Genomic DNA, 14,035 nt, shown 5'->3' on the forward strand with positions numbered 1-14,035 from the left:
ACCAGGCAAAGGTTCCTTGGTGCCTTTGACCACACCAGCCTCTCCCCTCCCAACTCCTTTCTTCTCCACCATTTTCCTCTTCCACCTGATACCCTCCTTCACCCCCACTAGTCTCTTCCTCTTCCCCACTATACTCTCCTCATCCACTAGCATAACCTGACTAGACCCAGTCTCATCTACACCACCATCAGTAACATGACTAGGCCCAGCCTCAGCTACACCACCATTCATAGCATGACTAGGCCCAGCATCATCTACTCCACCGTCAGTAACATGAAAAGGCCCAGCCTCAGCTACACCACCATTCATAGCATGACTAGGCCCAGCCTCTGCTGCCTGCGTCTCATGGCCCCCAGCACGTTGACCTCGATTTCCCCCACTGGCCTTTGTACCCTCACCTTGTCTATGGCCTTTATGTGGGCATGCAAAGAGAGAGAGAGAGAGAGGAGAGAGAGAGAGAGAGATCCTATACCTGTATCTAGTTTTTACTGTTGAATCACAGGATGTGTTCACATTGGCACTGTAATAAGCAAAAGGAATCATTAAAGGACATTTAACAATAAGACACAATAATCCTCCTTTGTCCTTGCACAAACTGAGCAAACACATGAGAACTTTGTGAAATTATAGAAATGACCTCATTGTTCTTTAAGAAAGTTCATACAGTATATTCAGTGGGGGGGGAATGTATTTGATCCCCTGCTGATTTTGTACGTTTGCCCACTTACAAAGAAATGATCAGTCTATAATTTTAATGGTAGGTTTATTTGAACAGTGAGAGACAGAATAACAACAACAAAAAATCCAGAAAAACGCATGTCAAAAATGTTATAAAATTATTTGCGTTTTAATCAGGGAAATAAGTATTTGACCCCTCTGCAAAACATGACTTAGTACTTGGTGGCAAAACCCTTGTTGGCAATCACAGAGGTCAGACGTTTCTTGTAGTTGGCCACCAGGTTTGCACACATCTCAGGAGGGATTTTGTCCCACTCCTCTTTGCAGATCTTCTCCAAGTCATTAAGGTTTCGAGGCTGACGTTTGGCAACTCGAACCTTCAGCTCCCTCCACAGATTTTCTATGGGATTAAGGTCTGGAGACTGTCTAGGCCACTCCAGGACCTTAACCTCTTCACTATAGGGGGCAGTAATTTCACGGCCGGATGAAAAACGTACCCAAATTAAACTGCCTCCTACTCAGACTCAGAAGGTAGGATATGCATATTATTAGTAGAGTTGGATAGAAAACACTCTGAAGTTTCTAAAACTGTTTGAATGATGTCTGTGAGTATAACAGAACTCATATGGCAGGCAAAAACCTGAGAGGTATCCAACCAGGAAGTTTGACCTCTGATGGTTGTAGTCATTTCAAATGATGTTCTATCTAAACTACAGTGTCTGTGATGTCATATTGCACTTCCTAAGGCTTCCACTAGATGTCAACAGTCATTAGAATCTTGTTTGAGGCTTCTACAATGCAATTTGATTGAATAATACCCGGAACAGTAAGTGGTCGACCTGGTGTCATTGACTTACCTCTCGCGCGGTCACGTAGGGCTAGCCATTGTTATTTTTCTTCTGTAATGAATTTGCTATTGTCCGGTTGGAATATTATTAAAATTCTACGTTAAAAACACCCTAAAGATTGATTGTGAACATGGTTTGACATTTTTCTACAAACGCTGAGGGAACTTTATAACATTTCGTCGACGGTGGATAGATGCATATTGGAATGGTGATCTGGACGCGCCATCAAAACTGATTTATTTCGACATAAATTATGGACTTTATCAAACAAATGAACATTTCTTGTGGAAGTGGGAGACCTTCCGAGTGCATTCAGCCGAAGATCAGCAAAGGTAAGATAATATTTTTTACATATTTCAGCGTTTTGTGGATGCCGTGGCTGGACGGCTAACTGAATAGCTTGGGGCTCAGTACTCAGAATATTGAACAATGTGCTTTCTCCGTAAAGTTATTTTGAAATCTGACAAAGCGGTTGCATAAAGGAATAGTTCATCTATACTTCTTTAATTAATTGTTATATATTCTGTCAACATTTATGATGAGTATTTCTGTAAATTATGGTGCCCATTCACCGGAGAGTTTGGGGTGAATACATTTTCTGAACGTCACGCGCCAATGTAAAAGTTTTTTTGGGGATATAAATATGAACTTGATGGAACAAAAAATGCATGTCTTGTCTAACATAATGTCCTAGGAGTGTTATCTGATGAAGATCGTCAAAGGTTAGTGAATCATTTTAGCTGGTTTTGTGCTTTTGGACGGCTACCCTTGCTTGGAAAATGGCTGTCCTTGCTAGGGAAGTGGCTGTGTTGTTGTTTTTTTTCTGTGGTGGTATCCTAACATAATCTAATGTTTTGCTTTCGCTGTAAAGCCTTTTTGAAATCGGACAAGGTGGTTGGATTCAGGAGAGGTTTATCTTTCAAATGGTGTAAAATAGTCGTATGTTTGAGAAATTGTAATTATTAGATTTTTTTATGTTTTGAATATCGCGCCCTGCTGTTCCATTGGCTGTTGGCTAGGGGTTCCGCTGGCGGAATGGGGTTCCGCTGGCGGAATGGGGTTCTGTCCACAACAGGTTCATTTCAATCCCAGACTGCTCTCTGATGTGGGCAAGATAGTCCTGCAAAGAGGGTACTCCCAGATTGTCTATGTAGATCTTAAGACTCCTTCTTTGGTAGCTGATTCTAGTGGTGACATTGGGGATGACACTGGAAATCTTGTCCTCCATGTATTTGAGACTCAGGCTGAGTAGGGCTGGGGTGAGGGGACAGTCATGATGTAGGTGTTTCTTATGAACACAGGAATGTTCAACACTTATAAGCAACTTCCGCAAGATAGCCAAGTCCTGGGAAAGCACTTTCCTCAAAATGGTGTCCTCTTTGGGAATATTTTGTAGTGGGATTGGCTTTATTGATTTAATTGCAATGCTTAAGAACTTCCAATTGATCTGTGATTTGCCATTAAGGACCAAAGTAACAGTGCAGTGCGGACTCAGGGGTATCTTGATCTTTTCATGTAATAAGGGTTCCAAGTACATCTGCAGGCGGTTGGCAAGTATTGTTGCAAATATTTTGTACTCTCTGTTGAATCCTTTAGGGATTTTCTTATTTTTCATTCCCTCTGCGAGTACTTCATTATAATAGTGTTTTAATCTTTCTATTTCCATAAGGTTATCTAACCTTGAATCACATGGTGTTAAATCTAATCTTGAATCATCTAATTCACATGGTGGTGATTGTCTGGAGTCATCTGACCTTGAATCATATAGTGTTGATCGTGTACAGTCATCCGACCCTGAGTCAGTCAGGGATTTTATCGCCACTAGGACTTCAGCTCCACTGATTTTTCCTTGCCTTCTTGTTGTTTCACTGTCTCCTATCTGGCTCAGTTTTCTGGGAATAACCTGTGATATTGTACATTCTACTTGTACTCTCAGAGACACAGGATTGTGATCTGAAATCACATTAGGTTGGTGAATCTTACATGTTAGAGCATGGTGTGCTTTATTCTGTGGCATGAAGAACATATCTAACCGGGAGTGGCTGGTGCTCCGAGAACGAGTGAAGGCTTCTTCTGTTGGGTGTAGTCTTGCCCATGTGTCTTGGAGGTTCAGTGAGGAAATGAAACTCTGCAGGAGAGGTCGTAGGGATGTGTGCCGTCTATGTTCAGATGCTGTACGCTTGTCAAAGTCAAGGTCCAAAACTGTGTTGAAATCCCCCCCAATCACTAAAGTTCCGATCTTCATCTCCTGAAGATACTGAGACAGCCTCCCCAGTACTTGCTTGTCTTCTTTATGATTGTACACGTTCACGAGCGTGAAGAGTTGACCATACATCTGACAGAACAGCACAATGTAGCCACCAGCGTAATCTTCATCATGGCAGATGTACTTATAGTGTGATTTTAGTTCTCTATTCACCAGTATGGCCACTCCTTTGCTATTCGGAGAGTAAACTGTAAAGTAAGAGGTCCAATGTCTTTCCATCTCTTCCCATCCATGTTGTTTCAGTTTTCTATAGCATTTAGGTCCAATGTGAGTTTCTTGAAGGAAGATTATGTCAGTATTCTGTTTCTTGCCATAGTTCATTATATCAATCAATTTATTTGGGCTGCGTTTTGTTGGTTTAACACCACAAGTGTTCCAGGTGATGATAGAGAGACTATTTCCTGTAGATTTTGCCATAGTTCTTGCTGTTTCTAGGTTGGATTCTACAACATAAAGATATCAGATTGAGTTCATAATAAGATGATTTAAAACAGACTTTCCTCCTGCTAACCAACAGATTCATCCAGATTCCGCAAGTATTTGCACAAGAACACAACTTTTTCAGAATATAATTTAAAAAACAAAGGTTAAAGATGAATCTCTGCTTATCTATCATTAACCATCTTCATGTAATAAGGGTAAAGTTCTTCACACACTTCTACACTCATCTGCACATCAATACACATAAAAAACAACGCATAATAACCTCACCTGTGTAGTGCTGATCCAGGTGTGTTTTCTCTGCCGTGCTGTATGACCTGTGTAGAGCTGATCCAGGTGTGTCTTCTCTTCTGTGCTGTATGACCTGTGTAGTGCTGATCCAGGTGTGTCTTCTCTTCCGTGCTGTATGACCTGTGTAGTGCTGATCCTGGTGTGTCTTCTCTTCCGTGCTGTATGGCCTGGGCTACTCAGGTGAGTTTTAAATAATAAAGGTTGCTTGCATTCATAGAAACAACCACACCCACCCCTGCATCATAACAGCACCAACTATTAGATTGATGCCAGTAATAAGACTCATGGAATGCCACTCAACCTGACTCATGGAATGCCCCTCGACTGTAAGTCAGACAGTTACATGAGTTTTGTTTCATTTGAGTTTCTATTTCTAATCCCAGTTTTGAATGACTACCTTTACATTTGCTCAAACAAAATATATGTTATTGTTGAAGTAGAAATGACTGCCAATGTCATCATATATATATATATATATATTTTAAACAACATCTCACTTGTATGTCTCTTAAACCTTTACAAGAAATGCAATCTGGAGAATTACATTTGTCTCTCTATTTGACATTCCATTGTAAGGTGTTAGATATAATTGATGCATCCTTTGTTTTGATGAGGTGGGGGCATGTGCATTTTATAATGTTTAGTTCTTTTTTTGTCCTCATTTCGGAGTTAATGAATGTCTCCGAGGACAAATTACATAAGTTCAGTGAAGTGGTGAAGTTAGAGCAGGATGTACTAGATAACAGGGTTATGGTCTTCATTATGATTCAATGAACTGTCTTGAGGTCATTTCTACTTCACAAAGCTCTCATGTGTTTGGTCAGTCTGTACAGGAACAATGGAGGACTACTGTGTCTTAAGTGTTAAATGTCCTTTTGTGATTCCCTTTACTGATTACAGTGGAAATGTTGGTGTGTCATCCCTGTCATGCTGTATTACCAGTGATACTCAGATCACTTTAAATATGAAAGCTTGTATGCATTTATAAAAACAGCCACACCCACAGCTGCATCATCAAATACGTTTTATTGCAATTTTTATCAAATGTAAAGCCACATTATAGTAATTTATATGTTTATGTTTCTGAAACCTATAGAAGAAATGCAATCATGAATAACCATTGGTGTAAAGTACTTAAGTAAAATACTATAAAGTACTACTTAGGTCATTTCTTTGGCGTATGTGTACTTTACTATTTATTTTTTTGATAACTTTCACTTTTACTTCAGTACATTCCTAAAGAAAATGTACTTTTTACTCCATACATTTTCCTGACACCCAAAAGTAATATCTAACAAGTATTCTAACATTCCCCCAACAACAACCTAATACACACAAATCTATAGGGGTGAATGAGAAAATGTACATATACACTACCGTTCAAAAGTTTGGGTTCACTTAGAAATGTCCTTGTTCTTGAAAGAAAAGCAAAAATATTTTGTCCATTAAAATAACATCAAATTGATCAAAAATACAGTGTAGTCATTGTTAATGTTGTTAATGACTATTGTAGCTGGAAACGGCAGATTTTTTTATGGAATATCTACATAGGCGTACAGAGGCCCATTATTAGCAACCATCACTCCTGTGTTCCAATGGCACCTTGTGTTATCTAATCCAAGTTTATCCTTTTAAATGGCTAATTGATCATTAGAAAACCATTTTGCAATTATGTTAGCACAGCTGAAAACTGTTGTTCTGATTAAAGAAGCAATAAAACTGGCCTTCTTTAGAGTAGTTCAATATCTGGATCATCAGCATTTGTGGGTTCGATTACAGGCTCAAAATGGCCAGAAACAATGGACTTTCTTCCGAAACTTGTCAGTCTATTCTTGTTCTGAGAAATTAAGGCTATTCCATGTGAGAAATTGCAAAGAAACGGAAGATCTCGTAAAACGCTGTGTACTATTCCCTTCACAGAACAGCACAAACTAACCAGAATATAAAGAGGAGTGGGAGGCCCCGGTGCACAACTGAGCAAGAGGACAAGTACATTGGAGTGTCTAGTTTGAGAAACAGACGCCTCACAATCACAAGTCCTCAACTGGCAGCTTCATTAAATAGTACCCGCAAAACACCAGTCTCAAAGGTCAACAGTGAAGAGGCGACTCCAGGATGCTGGCCTTCTAGGCAGAGTTGCAAAGAAAAATACATATCTCAGACTGGCCAATTAAAAGAAAAGTTTAAGATGAGTAAAAGAACACTGACACTGGACAGAGGAAGATTGGAAAAAAGTGTTATGGACAGACTAATCTAAGTTTGAGGTGTTCGGATCACAAAGAAGAACATTCATGAGACACAGAAAAAATGAAAAGATGCTGGAGGAGTGCTTGACGCCATCTGTCAAGCATGCTGGAGGCAATGTGATGGTCTGGGGGTGCTTTGGTGGTGGTAAAGTGAGAGATTTGTACAGGGTAAAAGGGATCTTGAAGAAGGAAGGCTATGACTCCATTTTGCAATGCCATGTCATACCCTGTGGACGGAGCTTAATTGGAGCCAATTTCCTCCTACAACAGGACAATAACCCAAAGCACAGCTCCAAACTATGCAATAACTATTTAGGGAAGAGGCGGTCAGCTGGTATTCTGTCTATAAGGGAGTGGCCAGTACAGTCACCGGATCTCAACCCTATTGAGCTGTTGTGGGAGCAGCTTGACCGTATGGTACATAAGAAGTAACCATCAAGCCAATCCAACTTGTGGGAGGTGCTTCAGGAAGCATGGGGTGAAATCTCTTCAGATTACCTCAACAAATTGACAACTAGAATGCCAAAGGTCTGCAAGGCTGTAATTGTTGCAAATGGAGGATTCTTTGATGAAAGCAAAGTTTGAAGGACACAATTATTATTTCAATTAAAAATCATTATTTATAACCTTGTCAATATCTTGACTATATTTCCTATTCATTTTGCAACTTATTTCATGTATGTTTTCATGGAAAACAAGGACATTTATAAGTGACCCCAAACTTTTGAACGGTAGTGTAAGTATATGGATGAGCGACGGCCGAGCGGCATAGGCAAGGTGCAATAGATGGTATAAAATTCAGTTTATACATGTGATATGAGTAATGTAAGATATGTAAACATTATTAAAGTGCCATTATTTAGAGTGGCATTGTATAAAGTGACTAGTGATTGGGTCTCAATGTAGGCAGCAGCCTCTCTGAGTTAATGATTGCTGTTTAGCAGTCTGATGGCCTTGAGATAGAAGCTGCTTTTCAGTCTCTCGGTCCCAGCTTTGATGCACCTGTACTGACCTCACCTTCTGGATGGTAGCGGGGGGAACAGGCAGTGGCTCGGGTAATTGATGTCGTTGATGATCAATTTGGCCTTCCTGTGACATTGGGTGCTGTAGGTGTCATGGAGGGCAGGTAGTTTGCCCCCGGTGATGCGTTGTGCAGACCGCACCACCCTCTGGAGAGCCTTGCGGTTGAGGGCGGTGCAGTTGCTGTACCAGGCTGTGATACAGCCCGACAGGATGCTCTCGATTGTGCATCTCTAAAAGTTTGTCAGGGTTTTGGGTGACAAGCCAAATTTCTTCAGCCTCACGATCATCTCCTTTGTTTTGTTGAATTTGAGTGAGATTGTTTTCGTGACACCACAATCCGAGTACCCTCACCTCCTCCCTGTATGCTGTCTCGTCGTGGTTGGTAATCAAGCCCACTACTGTTGTGTCATCTGCAAACTTGATGATTGAGTTGGAGGTGTGCATGGCCACACAGTCATGGGTGAACAGGGAGTACAGGAGGGGGCTGAGCACGCACCCTTGTGGGGCCCCAGTGTTGAGGGTCAGCGAAGTGGTGATGTTGTTTCCTACCTTCACCACCTGGGGTCGGCCTGTCAGAAAGTCCAGGACCCAGTTGCACAGGGCAGGGTTGAGACCCAGGGCCTCCAGCTTGATGATGAGCTTGGAGAGCGCTATGGTATTGAATGCTGAGCTGTAGTCAATGAACAGCATTCTTACATAGGTATTCCTTTTGTCCAGATGGGATAGGGCAGTGTGCAGTGTGATGGCGAATGCCTCATCTGTGGACCTGTTGGTGCAGTATGCAAACTGAAGTGGGTCTAGGGTGGCCGGTAAGGTGGAGGTGATATGATCCTTGATTAGCCTCTCAAAGCACTTCATGATGACAGAAGTGAGTGCTACGGGGCGGTAGTCATTTAGTTCAGCAATCTTTGCCTTCTTGGGTACAGGAACAATGGTAGCCATCTTAAAGCATGTGGGAGCAGCAGACTGGGATAGGTAGCGATTGAATGTCCGTAAACACACCAGCCAGCTGGTCTGCGCATGCTCTGAGGACACGGCTAGGGATGCCATCTGGGACAGCAGCCTTGCTAGGGTTAACACGTTTAAATGTTTTACTCATGTCAGCCACGGAGAAGGAGAGGGGGGAGAGTGGCACTCTATTATCAACAAAGCGGGCAAAGAAGGTGTTTATTTTGTCTGGAAGTGTGAAGTTGGTATATTTAAGTATATTTTAGCATTTACATTTACTTTTGATACTTACGATAAGTATATTTAGAACCAAATACTTGTAGACTTTTACTCAAGTAGTATTGTACTGGGCGACTAACTTTTACTTGAGTAACTTTCTATTAAGGTATCTATACTTTTACTCAAGTATCACAATTGGGTACTTTTTCCACCACTGGCTATTGATATTCAGGTGCGTGCATCTAAACAAACATCCACATGCACCTCTGCGTCATACCAGCACCTATCGTTAGATAGATGATATGACTTATGGAATCCCACCTAGTAAAAACAGTTTTTGATTTCCATTGAGTTTACATTTCCAATACTGGTTTTTAATCACTACCTTTGGTTTTGAACAAGCAAATTGACATTTGAATTACTGCCAATGTCATCAAATAGTCATTATTTATTAAAATCCCATGATGGTAACCTTTAAGTATTTAGCATTTAGTCTTTTATTAGGATTTCCATCAGCTGTTACTAAGGCAGCAGCTACTCTTCCTTGAAGCAACAATTAAGAAATGCAGTCAGGAGGATTCAATTTGTCTTTCTATTTGACTTTCCGTTGTGTAATATGTAATGTATAAATACCCCGTTCTTTGTTTTGAGTGGGTGGGGCGTATTCAGATGTTCTTATTTTTATCTTGCTTTCAAAGGTAACGAATGTCTTGTGAGAGTTGCGTGCGAGCACTCGGAAACAAATGACATTCTTTACATACAAGTTCAGTGACAGTAGAGCAGGATGTACTAGATAACAGGGTTATGATCTTCATTATGATTCAATGAACTGTCTTGAGGTCATGTATATAACTTCACTAAGTTCTCATGTGTTTGGTCAGTCTGTACAGTGACAATGGAGGACTACTGTGTCTTAAGTGTTAAATGTCCTTTTTTGTGATTCCCTTTAGTTATTACAGTGGAAATGTTGGTGTGTCATCGCTGTCAGACTGTATTACCAGTGATACTCAGGTCTCTTTAAATATTAAAGGTTGAATACATCTATAAAAACCCAACATCCAATACTTTTTATAGCAATTTTTTTTATAAAAGTTAAAGCCACATTATAGTAATTGAATTGTGTATGTTTCTGAAACCTATAGAAGAAATGCAATTAGGTGTCATGTCCTGACCGGTAATAGGGGTTATTTGTTATTGTAGTTTGGTCAGGACGTGGCAGAGGGTATTTGTTTTATGTGGTTCGGGGTGGTTGGTTGTTTAGAAGGGTGTTTGATTTATTATTTCCGGGTTTTTGGGCTATGTTATATGTTTTGTATTTCTATGTTGATTCTAGTATTAGTATTTCTTTGTTTAGGTCATTGGGTGTTGGACTCTCAATTGGAGGCAGGTGTTTCCTAGTTGTCTATGATTGAGAGTCCTATACATAGGTATGTGTTTGTGTTGGTGGTTTGTGGGAGATTGTGCTAGGTATTGCCTTTATGCCTTACCGGCCTGTTATTTGTCATTGTGTTTTGTACGTGTTTATTTAGTTTTTTCCTTCTTTGCCAATTTAATAAAAGAAGATGAGTGCACATAACCCCGCTGCGTTTTGGTCTCAACCCTATGACAACCGTTACAGAATCTCCCACCAACCAAGGACCAAGCAGCGGGGTAAGGAGCAATGGAAAGATTATATGGACTATCAGGGGAATTGGACATGGGAGGAGATTCTGGACGGGGCTGGACCATGGCACCAGGCTGGGGACTACCGTCTCCCACCGGAGGAGATAGAAGCAGCCAAGGCAGAGCGGCGGCGGTATGAAGCGATATATGGGCCGATAAAGCACGAGAGGCACCCCCAAGAATTTTTTTGGGGGGGCCACACGGGTAGTTTGGCTAGGCCAGGCAGTAGACCTAAGCCAGCTCCCCGTGCTTATTATGGGAAGCAGGTGGAGAAGAGAGCGCCGAGGTATGCGGAAGTGCGCACGATCTCGCCCGTACGCACGCACAGTCCAGTGCGAGTGATCCCAGCCCCTCGCAAGTGCCGTGCTAGAGTGGGCATCCAGCCTGGAAGGAGGATGCCTGCGCAGCGCATCTGGCCACCGGTGCGCCTCCTAGGTCCAGGCTACCCTACGCCCGCTCTACGCACGGCAACCATCAAGCCCCTGCACAGCCCAGTTCGCCCTGTGCCAGCACTCCGCTTGTGCAGGGCTACTAGTTCCATCCAGCCAGGACGGGTTGTGCAGGAGGTGCGATCGAGACCGCCAGTGCGCCTCCACGGCCCGGTATATCCAGTACCAGCACCACGCACCAGGCCTCCAGTGCGTCAGCCCAATCCAGTTCAGCCTGTTCCCGCTCCTCGCACTAGCCTTGAAGTGCGTGTCTCCAGTCTGGTAGCTCCACTACCAGCCCCACACACTAGGCTTCCAGTGCATCAGCCCAGTCCAACTCAGCCTGTTCCTGCACTAGCCCTGAGGTGCGTGTCCCCAAACTGGCACATCCAGCACCACGCATCAGGCTTTCAGTGCATCAGCCCAGACCCAGTCCAGAGTGTCCAGTCCAGAGTGTCCAGTCCAGAGTGTCCAGTCCAGAGTGTCCAGTCCAGAGTGTCCAGTCCAGAGTGTCCAGTCCAGAGTGTCCAGTCCAGAGTGTCCAGTCCACAGTGTCCAGTCCACAGTGTCCGGCAACAGTGTCCAGTCCACAGTGTCCGGCAGCAGTGTCAAGTCCACAGTATCCGGCAACAGTGTCAAGTCGACAGTATCCGGCAACAGTGTCCAGTCCAGAGTATCCGGCAACAGTGTCCAGTCCAGAGTATCCGGCAACAGTGTCCAGTCCAGAGTATCCGGCAACAGTGTCCAGTCCAGAGTATCCGGCAACAGTGTCCAGTCCGGAACCGAGTGAGTCGTCCTACAGTCCAGAGCTCATAAAGTATAGTACAGGGTCTACAGTGGCATGTGTCAGGCCGAGGTACTTGGGAGGAGTGGACTGGTCAGGGGGTGGTTTGAGGCCCGAGCCTAAGCCACCTCCAATATAGGTGGTTTGGGGGGGGGGGGGGGTGTAGCACAGGAGCCGTCGGTGACGGCAGCCACCCTCCCTTCCCTCCCTTTAGTTAGGGGTTTATTTATTTATATATATTTTTTGAGGTGCATACAGGGTCTGCACCTTTTGGGGGGGGGGGGGGTACTGTCACGTCCTGACCGGTAATAGGGGTTATTTGTTATTGTAGTTTGGTCAGGACGTGGCAGAGGGTATTTGTTTTATGTGGTTCGGGGTGGTGGGTTGTTTAGAAGGGTGTTTGATTTATTATTATTTGGGCTATGTTATATGTTTTGTATTTCTATGTTGATTCTAGTATTAGTATTTCTTTGTTTAGGTCATTGGGTGTTGGACTCTCAATTGGAGGCAGGTGTTTCCTAGTTGCCTCTGATTGAGAGTCCTATATATAGGTATGTGTTTGTGGTTTGTGGGAGATTGTGCTAGGTATTGCCTTTATGCCTTACCGGCCTGTTATTCGTCATTGTGTTTCGTGTACGTGTTTATTTTGGTTTTTCCTTCTTTGCCAATTTAATAAAAGAAGATGAGTGCACATAACCCCGCTGCGTTTTGGTCTCAACCCTATGACAACCGTGACTTTAGGAGCGTTTAATAAATATTTCCTGTCAATAACCAGTGGTGTTATGTACTTCAGTAAAATACTTTAAAGTACTACTTAAGTAGTTTTTGGGGGTATCTATACTTTACTATTTGTTTTTTAGACAATTCCTGGTTGGATTTTTCTCAGGTTTTTGCCTGCCATATGAGTTCTGTTATACTCACAGACATCATTCAAACAGTTTTAGAAACGGCAGAGTGTTTTCTATCCAAATCTACTAATAATATGCAAATACTTGACTCTGGGCCCAAGTATTAGACAGTTTACTCTGGGCACGCTTTTCATCCGAAATCGAAAATCCTGCCCCCTATACCCTAAAAAGTTAAATTATGGCGACTAAATCAGGAAAAGCAAAAACAAAGTCTAGGTATACAAATTTAACCCAAATTATAGAGGAAATTGATAGGAAAAGTGAGACAGAGTTGCTTCAGGAAGATGAGTCAGTAAACGAGCATAGTTTTGACTCACAGGCAGAAGACATGTTTTTGCACGGAGAGGACGTCATTTTGGACTGGTAAGTTCTTCTCATGCTAATGCCATTGTTTGAAATTAATAATATAAAATATTATTCATTTGAGATTTTTTGGAGATTTTCTTATTTTATTTGCAATATACAAAAATATCATCAGTAATGAAATGTGTAATGAAATGTGTATAGTACACATTGGCTATACATTGTGTGTGTGTGTGTGTGTGTGTGTGTGTGTGTGTGTGTGTATATTATATATTTTTTTAATGTATTTTATATAAACATGGAGTGGAGTAGAATGGAACAGCACTTCACCATAGTGATTGTGTTCCCTCTACTCTATATAATACATATTTATTTTACGTGTGTATCAACACGTAAAATAAACAGATATGTATTATATAGAGTCGAGGGAACACAATCACCATGGTGAAGTGCTGTTCCATTCTACTCCATTCCATGTTTTTATAAAATAAATGTAATAAACATATAATATATACACACACACATACATACATATACATGCAGGGCTCATACGTGAAAGTATTCTTACTGAATTTTTTTCTTTCACAGTGCCACTGACTCTGAATGGGAGCCCTCAATGGCAAGGTGTCCATCCCCCACTGGAGCTGGTTCATCCAGCCGGACCCCTGCTGTCTCCGGCTCCACACCTACCCGGCCATCTAGAGGTGTGCAGGCACTGACAAAGAAGCGGAGGTGGGGAAGAGAGAAATCTGCAGACAAAGAGGCAGAGGGTCGTTGGCACACTGTGCTAGAGGAGGATGTGGAGCCACTTCCACCAACATTCAGACCGAAAAAGGCCACCAGGACCTCAGCTGGACATGACCTCTAATTACAGCCCCATTCAACTTTTTCAGCTGTTTTTCACCTCGTCTGTTATTGATTCCCTGGTGTCTAAGACCAACAAGTATGGGGCTAAGAAGCATGCAGGAAAGAAAAAGGCATGGAAGCCTA

The 14,035-nt window shown here is 42.4% G+C and overlaps 1 long non-coding RNA gene across 1 annotated transcript; it reads right to left on the reverse strand.

The window, feature by feature from the left end:
• Positions 1-746: 746 nt before the first annotated feature.
• Positions 747-4,691, reverse strand: LOC106575617 (uncharacterized). Its single transcript, XR_014392417.1, has 2 exons — positions 4,504-4,691; positions 747-4,235 (listed from the first exon to the last, which is right to left on the reverse strand). It is a non-coding gene; the product is annotated as an uncharacterized LOC106575617 (long non-coding RNA).
• Positions 4,692-14,035: the final 9,344 nt, after the last annotated feature.

Source organism: Salmo salar, chromosome 05 (assembly GCF_965601325.2).
Source record: "Salmo salar chromosome 05, fSalSal1, whole genome shotgun sequence".
Classification (NCBI taxonomy): domain Eukaryota; kingdom Metazoa; phylum Chordata; class Actinopteri; order Salmoniformes; family Salmonidae; genus Salmo; species Salmo salar.